General features: G+C 42.4%; 1 protein-coding gene across 5 annotated transcripts in view; it reads right to left on the reverse strand.

Annotated features, from left to right (window-relative positions):
• HTR2C (5-hydroxytryptamine receptor 2C) overlaps nt 1-16637 on the reverse strand; it is a 263086-nt gene that overhangs the window by 64855 nt on the left and 181594 nt on the right. For all 5 annotated transcript variants that reach the window (XM_042039841.1, XM_042039845.1, XM_042039840.1 and 2 more), the window contains one exon: nt 7226-7649. The gene's annotated coding sequence lies outside the window, so the exon portion shown is untranslated. The remainder of the gene's footprint in view (nt 1-7225; nt 7650-16637) is intronic.

The raw sequence follows: 16637 nt of genomic DNA on the forward strand, positions 1-16637 counted from the left end.
TAGTGTTGGGAGGAGCCTCTGGAGATCATCTAGTCCAACCACCCTGCTCAGATGGGTTCACCCAGAGCAAGTTGCACAGGAGTGCATCCAGGCAGGTTTTGAATCTCTCAGAAGGAGACTCCACAACCTCTCAGGCAGCCTGTTCCAGTGCTCTGTCACTCTCACTCTCAACTTTTCCCTTCTATTCTGATGGAATTTCCTGTGTTTCAGTTCATGCCCATGGCCCTTTGTCCTGTCACTGGGCACCGCTGAAAGGAGTCTGATTTGGTTCTTGTTTACAGAGCCTAATGAAGTCAAGGGAAAATGGATGTCTGCTACTGAGGGGTAGAGTTCACCACAGATGAGAACAGAAACAACTTTGGGTATTTAAATGACAACTTTTTGCTACTGAATCCATCCTATTATTTTAAAAATTTGGTTTAAAAAAGTGGTTGGTAGGTTGTTTTTTTTTTTACCTGCAGCAGATGACAGTTTTTGGGAGTGATAGTTTTTTGGGGGTAAGTGGGGTGTTTTTTGTTGTGGTTTGAAAGAAACTAAGAAAACTCATTGAAGCCAAACCAAATCAGAGCCATCAACTATAAAAATAATTTCCTCCCCTCCTCCAAGATAAATAGTTTGTTAAGAAGAAAAAGTCCCAATTCTCAGTCTAAATGCATCAAATAGTGCTTGGGAGCACAAGATGAAGCTCATGCTACACTGGAAATTTGTTGTGACCTGTGCCCTGCGAAACCACTCAGTCTGTTCTCCTTGTGGTTTGACTCCCTCACTGTGAGTTGGAAGCAGAACAATCTGGTGGGCAGGATGTTTTCACTTCTCTACAATTCCACTCCTTGGAAGCTTATCATACTTAATCTTCCCTTCTACTTACTCCTTTAGTGACCTTGGAAACTACAGATAGAGATCACAGAAGCAGAATCCTGAAAGGATTATTGCTTTTATTATCTTACTATTGGGAAGCTGATTAAAAGCACATATCCTTTCACAGACTACCCTGTCCATTAGCACTTTCAGCTCTCTTAAAAAGGGCACTGAGCAGGATATTAAACACAAGTACTGAGCACTCTTTCAGTACCGGTGTTCTTCTCATGGCAGATGTTGTAGGAAGTTGTCTGTCCCTAGCTCAGGAGTCCTACCTTCCTACTAAAACACAACAGCAGTAACAAGGATTTTGATAAGAAAACCTCACTGGCCTGAGAGTGAGCCAAAGAACGGTGGTGGGTGATGGATAGTTACATAAATACTGCTATTTTATCTGCACAATTTCAGCCAAATCTCTGGTCTGTGATGGTCTCTGACCAGGCCACAGTGACAATATGCTTGACCTGGCTTGGGCCCTTAGCACTTCTCTGCTGAGTGGCAGTACAAAGCCAAAATCACTGTGTGAAAATCACTGCGGATAATCACCTCATATTTTCACAATGCCAACCTAAGGACATTTTACAAGGTCTGAAAATAATGCCTTTACTACTTTCCTATTATAGCAGGCTGCTTTCTAATGTCATTCCTCTTGAAGCTGTCAGGTGCTTTGGCATCAAGTAGGATGTCCTAATGTCTCCTCCTACCATGTAGAATGGCAAGGCATGAGCCCTGAAGACACTCAAAGAGTCTCCTAAACCCAGGAAGAGGCCAGAATACGCTCCCAGCCTCTCTAGGCTGCTCAAAGTACCAGTTATAAAATCAGTGTTTTTAAGCATAGATTGCAGCAGCCATCTCCATAAGCACCTAAGTCCTTTTGTGGGGTCATGCATCTTTAACACCGAAGTTTTTATTCCATACCTGTTCTGAGCAGCAACGAATCTGCTGGAACACCAGGGAGACGTGATGTTTAACTGAGGAAGAGAGCAGATTGCCAAATGGACAGAAATAACTCACAGGAGCAGAAGCTGGGGGTTTTTTTCCTGGATGACATTAATATATTGCTGCTTTTACGGAAGAATCCCCCACAAGTTTCCAGAGCACCGTGAGTCAGCGTCATCCCTCGGAAAAAATGCGGGCGAGGGTCAGCTGTTCTGCTGCTGGTATCGGCCCAAGGAAGGGAAGGAGCCCTCCTTGCTGACAGCTGTTATGCAATGCAGATAACCCATCTTCCTGCAGTCATTTGTGGGTGTCAGGAGAAGCTAAGAATAAACCAGGAAAAGCCTCTGGAAAGGTCTGCTAAGCAATGAGCTGAACGAAACATCTCTCAAGGTACAGAGAGCATACCCTAGCTTCAGCTTAAAACACAGCCTTAGGTGACCTCTGCTACATGATCACAGGTGACAATCACACAATTGCACTTAAAATTACTCATTTACCTGTCCATGAAGTGTTAAAAGCAGCACGGAAAAGTGGATGTTAGAAAAAACACTTACATCCCTGTTCATATGGGATACATTAGAGTTGCTAAGCTTAAGAAAATAGGTAGGTGCCCCCTCCTGCTCATTAAAGGGAGTTGTGAAGCAAATTGAAGATTTAAGATTCAGCTTACCCACAAGCCAGATAAATTAGGATTTCTTTCCTTTTTTTTTTTAACAGCTTGTCTCAAACGAGCTACAATAATATGCACCTCCAGCAGAGAAAGCAGGTCAGCACTGACTGCCATTCAGAAGGAGAGACGGTCAGTTAAAAGAAAGAAGCCAATTAAGATGCAATTGGGCACTCCAAGTCAGGAAGATGCTAGGGAGAAAAGAAAGGAGATAAGGAATGTGACTGTCTGAGAACACTGAGTCTCCCCAGCAGTGGCTGGGGCAAATCTTCTGTTGTGGATGAGATATATTTCATGTCCTTGCCTGCAAACTGAGGAAGCATGCTATGATGAGAGCCTAGAAATTAAAAAAAAAAAAAAACAAAAAACAAAAAACAACAAAAACCACACCAAATCCAAACAACAACACCGTGTTTTTGTCAGCTTTAAGCTTCTTGTTTTCCTTGTTAACAAGATCAAGAAACTTCCTTGCAAGAGAAAGCTCTATAATTTTGTAAACTTACAAAAGTTTGTGAAAGACAGGATTACTGCTTATCTCCTGATTAATGCTGAAGCTTTACAGCAGTCTAGCAGCTAAATTAATGCTTAAACTGTACCTGCAGGATTCAAAATCAACCGTTAACTCTCTTGAGACATGCAAAGCAAGCCTGCTCTCAAGGTCTTCAGAATAAGTATAATAGTCCTGGGTTTGGTCCCACACACACTGAGCACAATGAAATTGCAGCCGCATAAGACCACAGAGAACAAGGTTAGAAGGAAGCCCAAGCAATAAAAGGTCACGACACATGAAAAGCTGACCTTCACTTTGCTGCAACTGATTTTTTTGCAAAAAGGAAAAATTGCAATCCCTTTAGAAAGAAAATATAAGATGTAACCTAACCCACATCCACTCCCAAATCAAAGGTCAATAATGTTAAATGTACCTTTTTATATTGCCCAAAAAACCGGAATATACTGGATCTGTTGAAGTGTCTAACACCAGCTAGAAGCAAGAACAGCAGGAGATAAATTGTAAATCTGGATGAAAAGTCTCTTCTGGAATGTACCAGATAATGGCTTTCTGCAATATTATAAAAATATAGGGAGAAGAAGCTTTTAATTCAATGCAGCAGTAAAGAGTTTCAGTTAATTCGAGGGGGGAAAAATAAACAAGCACATCTCTGCTGAGCATAAAAAGCAACAGTCTTTGTAATGGAGCAGAAGGACTCACCCTTTTCTCTCTCTTTTAGGAAATAAAGCTCGGTAAACTCTGGGCATATTATCAATCTGAACCTTCTCGATGCTCTGAATTACTCGATCAAATAAGAGCAAAATCACTGCCCTGCATTGCTCAGACAAGGTGCACAACCTGCCTAGGCTTGACTTCAGAGCAAATGGGGAATAGGACATGGGCTGTTGCATCATGGGCATGTTTTGAATTTGAGGAAATAAACTTTTTATTTTAAATTACAAGAATTATCATCCTGCATCTGTATTCGTATCCACAAATGGTTCCTAATAGGATAACATGTTGATTAAGTCATCAAACAAAACACTCTGGCACTGGTAGCAGCAAGGCACCAGCTGCTTCTGAGAGCAACTGTGTGTCAAGTGCAAAGGCTGGCAAGTTTTGAGCTAACATTTAGCTACCTGAGCAGGTTATCCTTTTCAGTAGCAAGAGGACAGAGGCACAGCTCACTTGGCCAGAGCCTGGTGCTAATAAACACCAACATCAAGGTTCAATCCCTGTATGGCCATTCACTTAAGGGCTGGACTCGATGATCCTTGTGGGTCCCTTCCAACTCAGAATATTCTGCGATTCAAATGTGGAATCAGCAGGAATGTTCCTACCCAAAGTGCACAGAAGGAAAGGAACCTCTGCCGTTCAATTAATTATTTAAATTACTTGATGCAACCCTTATGTTCACAATCTGCAGCTACACTGAGAAACATAAGCAATCCAAAACCTCCAAGGACCTTAATCATTACAGAATATGCAGGGGGAACTTGTTGACAACCGCAGCAGTAATTTAAATCTGCTGGCACTTTTGGAAACAAATAGCTCTGTATAAAATCCAGCTGGAGTTGGCTTCCCCTCCTCTTGGTCTCTGAACACTGACAGCAGGACATCCCCACCTCCACCCACCAGGTGATGAGCAGGGTAGGTGGTGAATCCTGTCGATGACCATGTGGAGCACACGGGTGTTTTCTCTCCTGAGAAAAGCACAAAGCAATCCTCCTGCAGCTGCCACTGAGAAATGTTTCCCCCACAAACAACTTGTGTGGTTCTTCACAGTGTTTTTACTGCTGGACAGCAACCACGGATTTTTCATGGAAATAGTTATTCTCTCCAAAAGTACAATTCTTCACTGTTAAAATCCACAAGCAGTAATGGGTTGGTGATGCTAAAGCTTTTCTGTTTTCCCACCAGAAAGTTATTTTATCATTAATTTTTGGTCAAATCCCAACAAATCATTCCCACCCATTAGAGGAGGATGTGCTGCAGCAGACTGAGACTTCACGAGTCTCCAGTCACCAGTGAGACATCCCTGGGGTCCTGACCTTGTGTACAGACCTTGTCTTTCTGCTGAAGTGCTGCCCAAAACATCCTTCAAGATCCATAACTACCAATTTTATAGTGTGTAAGCTTCAAAACACTTCTCTGAATTTTAAGGGACAATGATAGCACAATAAAAATCAAGAGGCTGGAAGACAAGGCCATGCAAAGGAGATAAAACACTTTCCTATATCTTTTTAGATTAAGTGTACAGAGCTTTTATGAAGCTAGTGAAAATCTTCTAGATGAGCCTTTAGGGCACATCAATTCAGAATTATTTTCTTTCTGCTCCCTCCTCACTAACATTGCTCAAAAACAATGCTGAAAATAGTTGCCAGCAATGTAATTGAGCCTGTGAAAGGCACCATAAAGGCCTCTGTGCCTTCTGTGCCTCAAGGCACATCACTTCTGCTCCTTCTTTTATTTTTCCATGTATTTAATTGAACTGGGCAGTAACCTTTACCGTGTGGAGCTAAGATGGCACAACAGTAGATTTGATCTGAGTGCTGAGTCTGGACTGCCTTGCTGTGAACTGCTGGGGGAAGTGGTGCCTGGAGATCCCCTGAGTTTGAAATGGGAGAGCCATGCTACCTGTCCCCCTGCTCCCACTTTGTGGGAAGTTTTGCCCCACGTTTTTTCCATGTAGCAGCCCACAGAGAAAACATCAGGATAGCAAACCTCTGCAGAAATTTTCCCTAAATGGCATGTAACTGTTGAGAGGGAGCAGTGAGTATCTCACTAGCACAGGTACAGGAACTCCATCCTTTACCCTAATCCTTAGGCTTTCAAAATATTATAAAGCATGGGCAATCAAAACAAAAGCAAAGCTAAAAAGCACACAGCCAAAACCTTGCATTAACATTATAGCTACAGACCAGTCTCCCCTTCACTTTATTTTATGCTGTATTTCACCCAAACTTTGTGCTTGCCAGAAAGATTTTCAAAATGGACAGCAGTATCTTTTGTGTTTGGCCAATATCCAGCACTGTGGGACCTTGCTGGGTGGAAGGTACAGAAACAACACTGTTAAACATGTTCAGCACCACAAGTACCTTCTCATTTGCAAAGAGAATGGGATAAAACTCTAAGGTAAGGGCCTGAAGTATGAGATTAGATAAAAGTTGTAAGAGTTGCTATGCATATCTGATTAGCAGAATGCACAGGGGCACTGATCTACTGATAGTGCACAAGAGAGTGAGAACCTTCTGTGCTTGGGGGAGAATGCCCTGAACTGGCACACCCAGAGGGCAGGCTGGGAGACCAGTGCCATCCCACTGGCACTGGTGTGTTCCCAGAGACACCTGAGCCTGGGGTGTGCTGTGGATTTTGTGGGCTGGCAGGCAGGGGGTGCAGGCAAACACCCCTTAACTGGCCCCTTCTTCCCCTTTGTACAAGAGAGCAGAGACCAGGGTCCTTCCCTGCTCCAGAGCTGGAAAGGCAGCAGTAACTTCCTCACTTCCCAATGGTTTCATCTGCATTGGTCAGCAGCTCAACACCCAGCTCTGCAGCATCAATCTCAAATTACAAAGCATTCCTAATGCACAGGACCATAGAAGCTGGTGCAAAACCAACTCAGTCTTGAAGCTGCAGGGAAGAAGAACTTCTGGCAATAATGGAAGGATCTAATCAGTATTGTCATAAAATGTCTATAGTTACTACACTGGCAATTTTTCCAAATGGGTTGGCTTAGAGATTGGTCTCTTGCACTGATTACTAAATTATTTTCTTTACAAAGGTCTAAGTGGCTCTGTTTTCCAGATGAATAGCCTGAAGCCACTTGGTTCAGAGCTTCAGTCCCCTGAGATTCATCTTGGACAGTAAAGAAATGAGACAGATGAACACTAAACTACTTTGTGTACAAACCCAGCAGAGGCTTGGCTGATGAGAACACTTTGTATAAAGCACCACTGAATTTAAAATAAAGACAGAGGTGAAGTGAGGCTAGTTAAAAGTTAGAAGTCAGAAGCAGTATTTGACAACAAAGCATTTTAAACCAAGTAAAGCTTCCTAAAGAGAATTTTGGCTTCACCACATCTGACCTCATCTGGGAGAGCTGCCTTGCCAGGCAGATTAAGAGCAGTGGGCTGGAACTGGCACTTTCCCAACCCAGTCACTGCCAGGCTCCTGGAGTGCCCTGGCCCCCTTGCCCACCCCCAGGGAGCAGCAGTTTCTTTATCTGAACATGCAGCAATACATTTGCCCAGCACTTACTGAGCAACACTTACTTTTTTCTTGAAAGAGAGCACCTGTGCTCAGGGAGGGAAGCTCTTTGCAGCCACTTGCACATCTGGTGGGTGGTGATGCAGCTCTGCTGGCAGGGGCTGGAGCAGGGAGAGGTCGTGGGTGAGCAGGGAGAGGATCTCACGCTCACGTGGAACCACTGAGATGCAGGTTTCCACCAGCCTTTGCTGACATGGAACAGGATCTGGACAGCACAGCAGGAAACAGGGAAGTTCAGCCCCTCTGGTAGCTGCTCCAAAGGAGATCTGAGGCCTGTGTACGGTGATGAGCTGGGCAGGTTTGCTGTGCCTGTGACTCAGGGCCCTCCTAGCAGGAATTCAGGGGGCTCTTCTCAAAGCACTCTGAACCTGTGGATGGCACTGGGCTGAACTGCTCACTGGGGAGGAGACTCAAACATGCCAGGGAGACCTTTGGGAAAGAGAGATGGAGAGAGAGAGTTGAATGAAATACATTTATCTTTGAAATTTAAATGTCTGTGGCTTTTCTAGAGTACGTTTGAAACATCCGAATTCAATTAGTCCATTAGACAAAATTCTATTAATTGGACAGCTTGGTCAGCTGTGGCTAACTCAGAATTTGTTCTGGTTTTAGTATTTTATCATTAAACATAGTTCTGAGTAATTCAAACCTCACAAAACCAAGGAAAAACTGCCCATAATTAACATCTTCAAATGCAAGCAGCTTTCATCACACAAACACCAGCAAGAGCTCATACCATTCTCCTCCACTCTACTTCACTTGTTTATTTAGTCTGGTTTATCACTGAATTTCTTCTCTGGGTTCCACTGATGCAAACTTGCACTGGTTTGAATGGCTCCTCTGCAAACACAATAAACCAGCTCTGCACAGGAAGGTTTAATCTGCTACCAGAGCTTTTCAGCAATCAGATCCCTAAGCATTGTTTGTTAGCTTTGTTAATTAAAGTAGCACATCTGAAAAATTAGCAGAAGGGAATACATTGGCATATTTCTGTGCAACAGGGAGAATTTATATCTTCAGCAGTCACCAGTGGACTGAAAAAAGCCAGTATAGCATGACACATGATGTGGCAGCACCCCGGGCTACAAAAGCAAGTAATATGAGTCAATCAAAAACCAGAAGCATTCAAAAGGTCATTAAAAAGCTACTAAAGCATACAAAAATCAAATAAATACATTAATCACTTAAAGCCTCTATGAAACATCCTAATTGAATTTTGCTGTAGTAGTGTCACATGGCTGTGGAAACTGCCCTTCTGTAATCACACCAAAAATTGGCATGCTCCCATTCTCACTTAATTCTCCCTGATTATGTGAAATATCAGAAGGAAATAAAAAACGAGGTGGAGGGATTCAGGAAAAATAAATACTAGTATTTAAATTTCCTCATGTCCTTTTCATTCATGAATCTTAAACTCATTTATCCAAGGCAATGGATGGCATCCTTCTGCAAGAGTGGATATGTAGCCACGAGCCACTACCCATATCATGGAACACAGCATCACTGGCAAGGGGAGTAATCCAGCATGGGAGCAGTGTCAGGCAGGGAAAAGCCTGACACTTTGAGGAACTGAACAACTCGTGCTCCAAAACATCTCTACTGCACAGCCCGAGAAAATAAAATGGCAAAACTCCCCAGTTACCCCTATGCACTCACACAGACCCCAGAGCAGCACCAGGGAAGCCTCCATGCAGAGGCTGTGCAGGAGTCCAAGAAAGGTCAAAATCTCTTCCCAGGAGTCTCCTGTGATACCTAGCACAGCACAGAAGTGCTAAATGAGAGGGGGAAGGAGCAGGAAAAGCAGCAGCGGCACAAGGAAGGCCATGAGCAGATGTGTGCTGGCTGCAGCACAGTGTCTGCCCCACAAAACAAGCCCCAAAGCAGGACCAGCACAGAAACGAGAGCATAGGGGAGGCACTGACATCTACAAGCATGGAAAATGGGAAAATTACTGATGTAACCGATCTCAGCTAACCCACAGACCTACTATCACATCAATATACCAAATATCAACCCATCAGTGCTCTTCAAAGGGAAGAGGAAGCCAAGCAGGAGGCACAGAAGAGTTGCACAATGTATTCTTGAATAAGGGGATCCTGTGATGGACCATCCAATGCAGGTTCTTGGCTCTGCAACAGTCTGGTTTTAAGTACCACAAAACCTCTGTCTTTAAAAAGTCGTTTTTACGAAAGAAGTGACTCTGAACTGGTAACTCTCCTTTACCAGGCCACTCAATATGATGTAATTTATACTGCATACAGATGACAAACCCCAGTGAAGACTTTGCCATGCTACAGTCTGAGGCCCAAGGCACTCCCCTTGGTGACTCTCTCAGCTTGTGACAGCGGCTGAGATGAGCCTATGAACAGAGGATGGACTGCAGCAGCTGCTCTGAGGCTTAGACGAGTGAGAAGCCCCACCAGCACTGCACAATGCCTCCTCCTTTATCTTTTATAAAATGACCTCTCAGGAAAGCAATTTCCAAAGTGACTAGTGTTGCTGGTGACACACAGCTAGGAGAAAGAGAGAATTTACAGTGATTAGAATAGATCAGATTTATGGACTAACAGGACAGGCGATGCGTGAAGCAGGGAATGAAATGTAATGAGGGCAAGGAAAAATTAAACACATGCTCTATTCCAACCTAAACAGCAATGTACAATTAGACAGGAAACACAATCTAAAATAATTCACATAATGTTTCATAGCATTATAAAGAAAAAAGCAGAAACGATCTTTCAGCTCTTACAGACTTCACAATACAGAGTAAAAACCAAGGGAAGACTGTAAGGATAGTTGAAACATGAAATGCACAAAGAGCCTGTCAATCTCAGGAGCACTTTTTGCCACAATGAAAAATGTGAGGCACTGCCAACAGACTTCCAGAATGTTCAAATTCAGTCCTGAAAGATTTCGTAGATATTGTGTTATTTGGGCAACATGAGCATTTTTGCAAAATTAAACCTACAAGTTACATTAAATCATCCTAAACCTTTCAGGATCTGACAGCCTTTAGGCATGTGACAGATAAATGCAGTAGAGAAACTGTTTCTCAAAATGAAAGGGTATAGCAGGGAATAAAAGTGACTTAGAGGAGAACAGGAATGAGAAGCCAAGAGTTTGAGCTGGTCCTTGAAAAAGCCTTGGTGGTGTGGTACTGTGGCTGAGCCATATTGGAGAAAATGCTGTGCCAAAGGATGTTCTGGGTTACCTAATACTCCTGTGGGGAATATTTTAATGCAAATAACTTCTTTACAGAGAGGAATGCCCTTAAAACTGTGAAAATTTTCTTTGTGTGAGGTTTATATTTCTACTCAGAAAACATCTACATACATGCTCAACTTTATATGTGTTGACCAGTTAAATCAACTGGGATCATCATGGGCTTTAATTTAACATGCTTAGCCTTGAAAAGCAAGTGGATTAGCAGGTTGGTATGTTTTTGTCTGTCTTTGGTTCATTGTATATTTTTTGTAGTTGTACTTAGGGCCATGGGAAGAACTGCAACTCCCAAATAACAGAGACAATGCAAGATTTTAAAATACTATCAGATGCAACAAAACTTTTCTTTACTGGAGAGCACTCATTTTTAAAGGCCCTCTGTACATACTTTAATAAAGTATTGCCTCAAACACAGCAACTTCTTAGCTCTATTCCTGATAAGCTTCTTGATTGGGCTCGGAAGTAAAATTATCATTCCGATATTAGCAGTTTTGCTGTTCAAAGTCTAATCTATTTTGAAAGCTTAAACAAAGTCAACACATATTTAAATTAAATATAATCTGCACTTGCTTAGTGATTTTAATTAAGAATTAAGTTGCTGCTGCCTTGATAAGTGTGTTTCAAGCCAGTGCAGTAGAAGAATAATGTTAGGGCATTTACAATTCTGTACCATTATTAATATATTTTTCAGTGTATTGCAGGCTGAGTTTAGCACTATAGTCAATGCTGCCACACAACTACTCAGAATTATCTTTCAAAAAATAAAAAAAATACCAAATTTTGAAAACTTAACTCAGTTTTGAACTGCTCTGACTAAAGCACAGAAGAGTGTTTTACTCAACTTTTTCATCTCATTTTTATTTCTGTTTGAAGGTCAGTTTCTTCAGGACTCCCTCCCTGAGGCCACCGGGTGTGACAAAGGAGCCTCATGGAGATTTATATGGCTTTAGGAAGAAAAGTCACCTGTGCTGACTTCACGCTATTCTTTTCACACAAGAGAGTTACAATCCTATTTAAGACAAAGACTTATTCCTCGTATGAGGGACACAAAGCATGAATCCCATCCATGGGTTCCCCTTGGACTAAATAAATCCAAGAACACCAAAGGGTATCCCACACATCCCAGAGCATACGGGACCTGCACAGGTTATAAACCTCACAGTCAGCTGCAAGATTTTTTCTCTCATAGTCCACAAAAGGGTAAAAACATCTCTTCTGTTTGTTCTAATCTCTGAAATTAGGCAAGCATAGACTGTAGTTGCATTTTTATCACAACACAGAAACTGTATTGGACACATTTTTCTTTGGTTTGAGGGACAAAGTAGAGGTGGGGACATAGGCTGTGTTTGCCCCTTACCTTGGAACTGCTTAAATGGGATGGAACTGGGAACCAGCAAATAGAAACAAACAAACAAAAAAAACCAACAAAAGAAAACACCAAAAAAAAAGAAGAAAACTAATATTTAAACCCAGTTTCATTAATTCTGAATGTTACTGACTAAAGCAAAAGAAACTTGGTATTTTGCAGAGAATGGCTTACAGTTTTCCTTTGAATGGCTTCATGGCATGTAAGAAGATAGTAAGAAGATAACTGTATATCTCTGGAGGCCTGATTTAAAATCTAACTCATAACCAACAGCTACTTGCTGATGTAGAAATAAACAGCCCACCACAAAACCCCAAGTCAACACCCCACAAAAGAGCAACACACAGAGACACAATCACAAGAGGGCAGAAGATTAATTCTCATTTTGATCTTTTGATGAGAAAGAACACAGTTTTGACATGAAACTGCATCTTCTCCAGTGGACACCAAACAACTCAGAGTAGCACAGACCAAGAGAGGATTTTCAAAACTGCCATCCATCTAACTTCAATCTGTTCTACCATTCAGCAGGTGACACCCAAAGCCCCAAGGCATGAGCATGTTGCTCTTTCCCCTCTAAAGAGTCAGCATAGACAATATTGGATATTTAGGTGTTCTAGAACACTCTTAGGAAAGAAAAAGAAATAGAGCAAAGCAAAGAGTGCACGATTTTTACAGCCAGAAAAAGCCAGCAATGATATTCTCCACCACACTAGAATTTTCATTTCATGGAAGTTTGGCACTGGCTTTGTAGGAGCAGGGTCTTTGCCAGCAAGGTAGGGTGCAGCAAACACATTAAACACACAGCAATTCTTCATGGCTTCAGCTTTGCCCTCTGTCACGCTCCTTTTTCCTGCAGTCCTTTGCACAGAGAATGAGACATATGCCAGCATCACCTTTTGCTCTGTCCCTCAGACACCTCTCTTCTGACTCAATTTCCAATTAGCATTCCTGTTCTACATCCAGTATATCACTCATAATAATTTTAGTGCAGTCAAGCAGTTCCTCCCCAAATGAGAGGAAGGTTAATGATGCTTCCTGTTACTGTTCCTATATGCTTTGCATAAGAAAGGGAGTGGATTTCTTAAATAACAGAAGACAAACTTCCTCTCCTGTGATGCCTCAGTGCAGAGGACGCCGTCCCTTCCTCGTCACTGACGTTCGGCTGGACTGCCCGCGTTTTACAAAGCCAGGAGCTGCTTTCTGCCCTGACGCTTTTGTACCCTGAGGCCAACAGAGAAGTGGCCTAAGTGTCCTTAGCCTTGATCCTTGTCTGTAACAGAGAAAAAATTGTCCCTTGAAAATAGAGCCGAATGCAAAGGTGTTTGCATTGGTGCAGTGCAGGGGATGTCTTCTCCCTTCTCCCAGAGCAGATACTCAGCTCATGAACCACACAGCAGCCCAGCCCTGGGACTGGGGTGGGCAGAGGGAAGGGATCCTGCTGCTCTGGAGCCAGGAAGGGCGACAGCAATGTCAGGTCCCTGCTTCATCTCCAAAACAATGCATGTGAAAAATAACTTAGGTATTCAAAGAGCAGAAAATATTAGAGGAAACACAATGCAAACAAGAAGGATGATCTAAATAGGAGTTTGACCTAGGAGCCACTGACTGCAACCAAAATATTTCCATTTAAGTAACTTTTTTTCACCCTATTGTCTAATCCTAGTTACCTGTTAATCTTTCCCCCCCCCAAAAAAAACTAATTCTGATTGCCTGGTAACAGTTACCACAGCTTGTGGCACTACAGAAACTTCAAATATTTTTATGCTAATAGCACACCATGTTAGCAACTACATTTTCCCTATTTCTTACATTTCTTATTGTTTAGATAATTAATTTTACCTCCAACTTATGTTAAACAGCTTTTGAATCAAAGCTGGAATTCAATTTACAATGCAGAAAAAGAGTATTTTAATAGGTGCACTGGCTACAAAAGCAACCATTGAGCTTGCATTTAAAAAAGTCATCACATGAAGAAAATTATCTGCATAATTAGTGACTTGAGCCAATTGTGGCTAATCATAATATGAACCAAAGATTAGGAAAGACCTCACCTCACCTTTACCTAAGAAGGTATTGATGATAGCTGCTGCTTTTATGAACTAAAGTGGTTCACAAGTAAGGATAATTCATGTGTTTAGCCAGAGAATTCCCTGGGTTGTAGCTTTCTTTACATGTTAATAGGAAGTGGTCTTAGGTTTAAATATTTGGTTTATGTGAACTTGAGACATTATGACGGGTTTAAATCTTAATATAGGAATTATGCAATGTCATTTTAATTCTGAAGGGGTATATTTCAAACATTTTTATTTCAGATAGACATATAAGGTTTAAGTTAAAAAGACAAAACCAACGCAAACACAACCACCAACAAGCCTCGCCCCCTCCCCCAAAACTTCACATTCCCTGGAGATGGAACAGATTTGAAGGATGCCATCAACAAGAAAGAGCACAGAGCAGCTTCAAAACTTAATGCTCATCAGAACCAAAGCAGATGGGACAGGAAACGTAGTCCAGCACCCCCACATAACCAGTTCACAGGAGCAAAGGGGTCTTATCCAAAATAGGAGAAGCGCCTGGGCTGAGCAGGATGTCAGGTACATCATCTCAGCTCATCACAAGGCTCAAACACCCACTCCTTCAGTCTCTGTTTTTCACTGGATCCCACTGACCCCCTTGCCAAAGTGGGAAGACTCTCTGTGTGCTGTTTGTGATGGTGAATTTGTCACGTCAGTTTTACTCAGCATCACAAACATAAGCCATGCTGGTCCCAAGAGGGTCCAGATGCTTAGCAAGATTCAACTCCACACCAGGTTGTCTTTCCACCTAGGAAAGCACTGCCCCTGCTCAGGGCTGAGCTGGCCAAACACCCCACACACCCTCTGGCAGCGTCCTCATGTGCCCAGCTCAGCCCAGAGCCTGTGACAAAGCTGGGCTGAGACCACAGTTCCCCAGTGCCATGGCCATGGGGCAAGAAGCTGCAGTTCTGCAAAGTCTGGCTTAAGCTCTGGCTTTAGTTCAAACAGGAATCAGTCCAGGGAAGCCCTTAAAGATCCCTCTTGCCTTTAGGAACACTTACAGCACAAATCACTAGCGTTTTGTCTTGGCACCAGGCTTTGTACTCACTCTGTGTTATCATGAACGACTGCCAAAAGGGAAGGGAGAGGAACTGGGGTCCATTAGCCAGACTTTAGTTTTTCATGATCTTCCCAGAAGTCACTGCCCATGCTGTTCTGATGCATCTGTGCAGTTCTCATCCAAGTCACTGAAAGCCCACGCTGCAGCCCTGGGGTACCTACAGCTTTTAATCCTGGGTGACAGCAGTACAGGCAGCAAAAAGAGAGCTGATCCTGCAGAAAGTATCACTGTGAAGAATGAGTTCCATGTCAGCTCACTGTCTTCACAGAATGACAAGCACTGGCCAAGCTGCAGACATCATATGAGGTGCTGATTCTGAATATATGCAAAATGAAGGAAGTGGCATTGCTATCAGCAGGAAACATTTGGGTTGAAGTTAAGACAACAGTTTAGGAATGATGTCACAAGTGAATTTTTTTCTGAGCCAGAGGGGTGTGCTTTTTTCTGTCCCTTCACAGGGGACTCACCAAAATAATCTGCCAAGTGCTCATAAGGAGGGGAAGATACACACACCAGGGCCTCTGTTACAGCCACTGCCTTCACAAAATGCCCATTTAATGTTTAATTCCTGGGAGGTTACACTTTGCACTGTCAGCTTTAATACCTAGCCTACCTAGGATGAGAAAAGTGCAGCTTATTGAAATTAGTTATTAGTCTTTGAAAAAAGACTCAGGGAGGGTTCTTTAAGAACACCAAGCAATAACAATCAATAATATCTGAGTCACTGGGCTGGCTTGGTTTTAGATGTTAAGGGGTTCTCTGTGGATTTCCCATTTATTAGTATTTTAAATTTTTTTAGATTAGGACATTATTTTTATAACTACAGTTGGTAAATAAATATCTTAAGAGGGTGTTTCCCTTTTAATGCAAGGTTCCAAAGTGATTTACAGTGAAAATTACGAAGACTTAATATTTGAGTTTCCTCTAGAAAATACCATTCCTGCAAGGTCAGTACTATTGAATAGTATTTAAAACTGATGGAAATACATGTCCTGTGGGACAGCCAAAACACTGCAGTCCCTCATTACCTGTGCCACAGGACTAAGAACCAAGCAACCACAACTGCCAGCAAAGTTTTGATCACCAATTTGGGAACTAAAAACCCTCCTAAACTGGTTATAGCCAAGACTTGCAGGGACAGCACAAAGGGCATCTCTTTCCCTGACATGAGTCATTACCTTCTACATGATTTGCTTTCTATGTTTTAAGATTCCCCAAACATTTCTACATTAATTGCATTAATGCAAGTAAGTGATAAATGTAATAAAAAACCATCACAGGACTCATTTACTTTTCCCAATCATTTTCTGGTGAATAATTTTACATGCAGACAGTGTTCACTCTGTAGAACGAGCCCCTCAAAGGCAGGGTTTGAACAGCCAAAACCCAGCACATTAGAAAGCCACCACACCAGTCTCCATGTCTGCATTCAGCCAAAAATACCACATTTATTTAAAGGTTTGCACCATTTCAGAAGGCCACACAGTGTCTCACAGATAAGCAGTACTGCAGAGGAAACAAAGGCAGCAAAAGGGCAGGCACTGGGGACAAGGACTGACTCCACAAGACATCCATCATGGCATAACAAGCACTGCATTCTTGGCAGGTTTATTGCTGCAAAAAAGGAATTAAGAGCAGCCTTAAGAGCCACAGTACATGGGAGCTGCCTAATGCTTGAATTTCACATCTGG

Source organism: Corvus kubaryi, unplaced genomic scaffold (assembly GCF_017639235.1).
Source record: "Corvus kubaryi isolate FWS band 111438036 unplaced genomic scaffold, C.kubaryi_AGA036_p1.0 37395, whole genome shotgun sequence".
Classification (NCBI taxonomy): domain Eukaryota; kingdom Metazoa; phylum Chordata; class Aves; order Passeriformes; family Corvidae; genus Corvus; species Corvus kubaryi.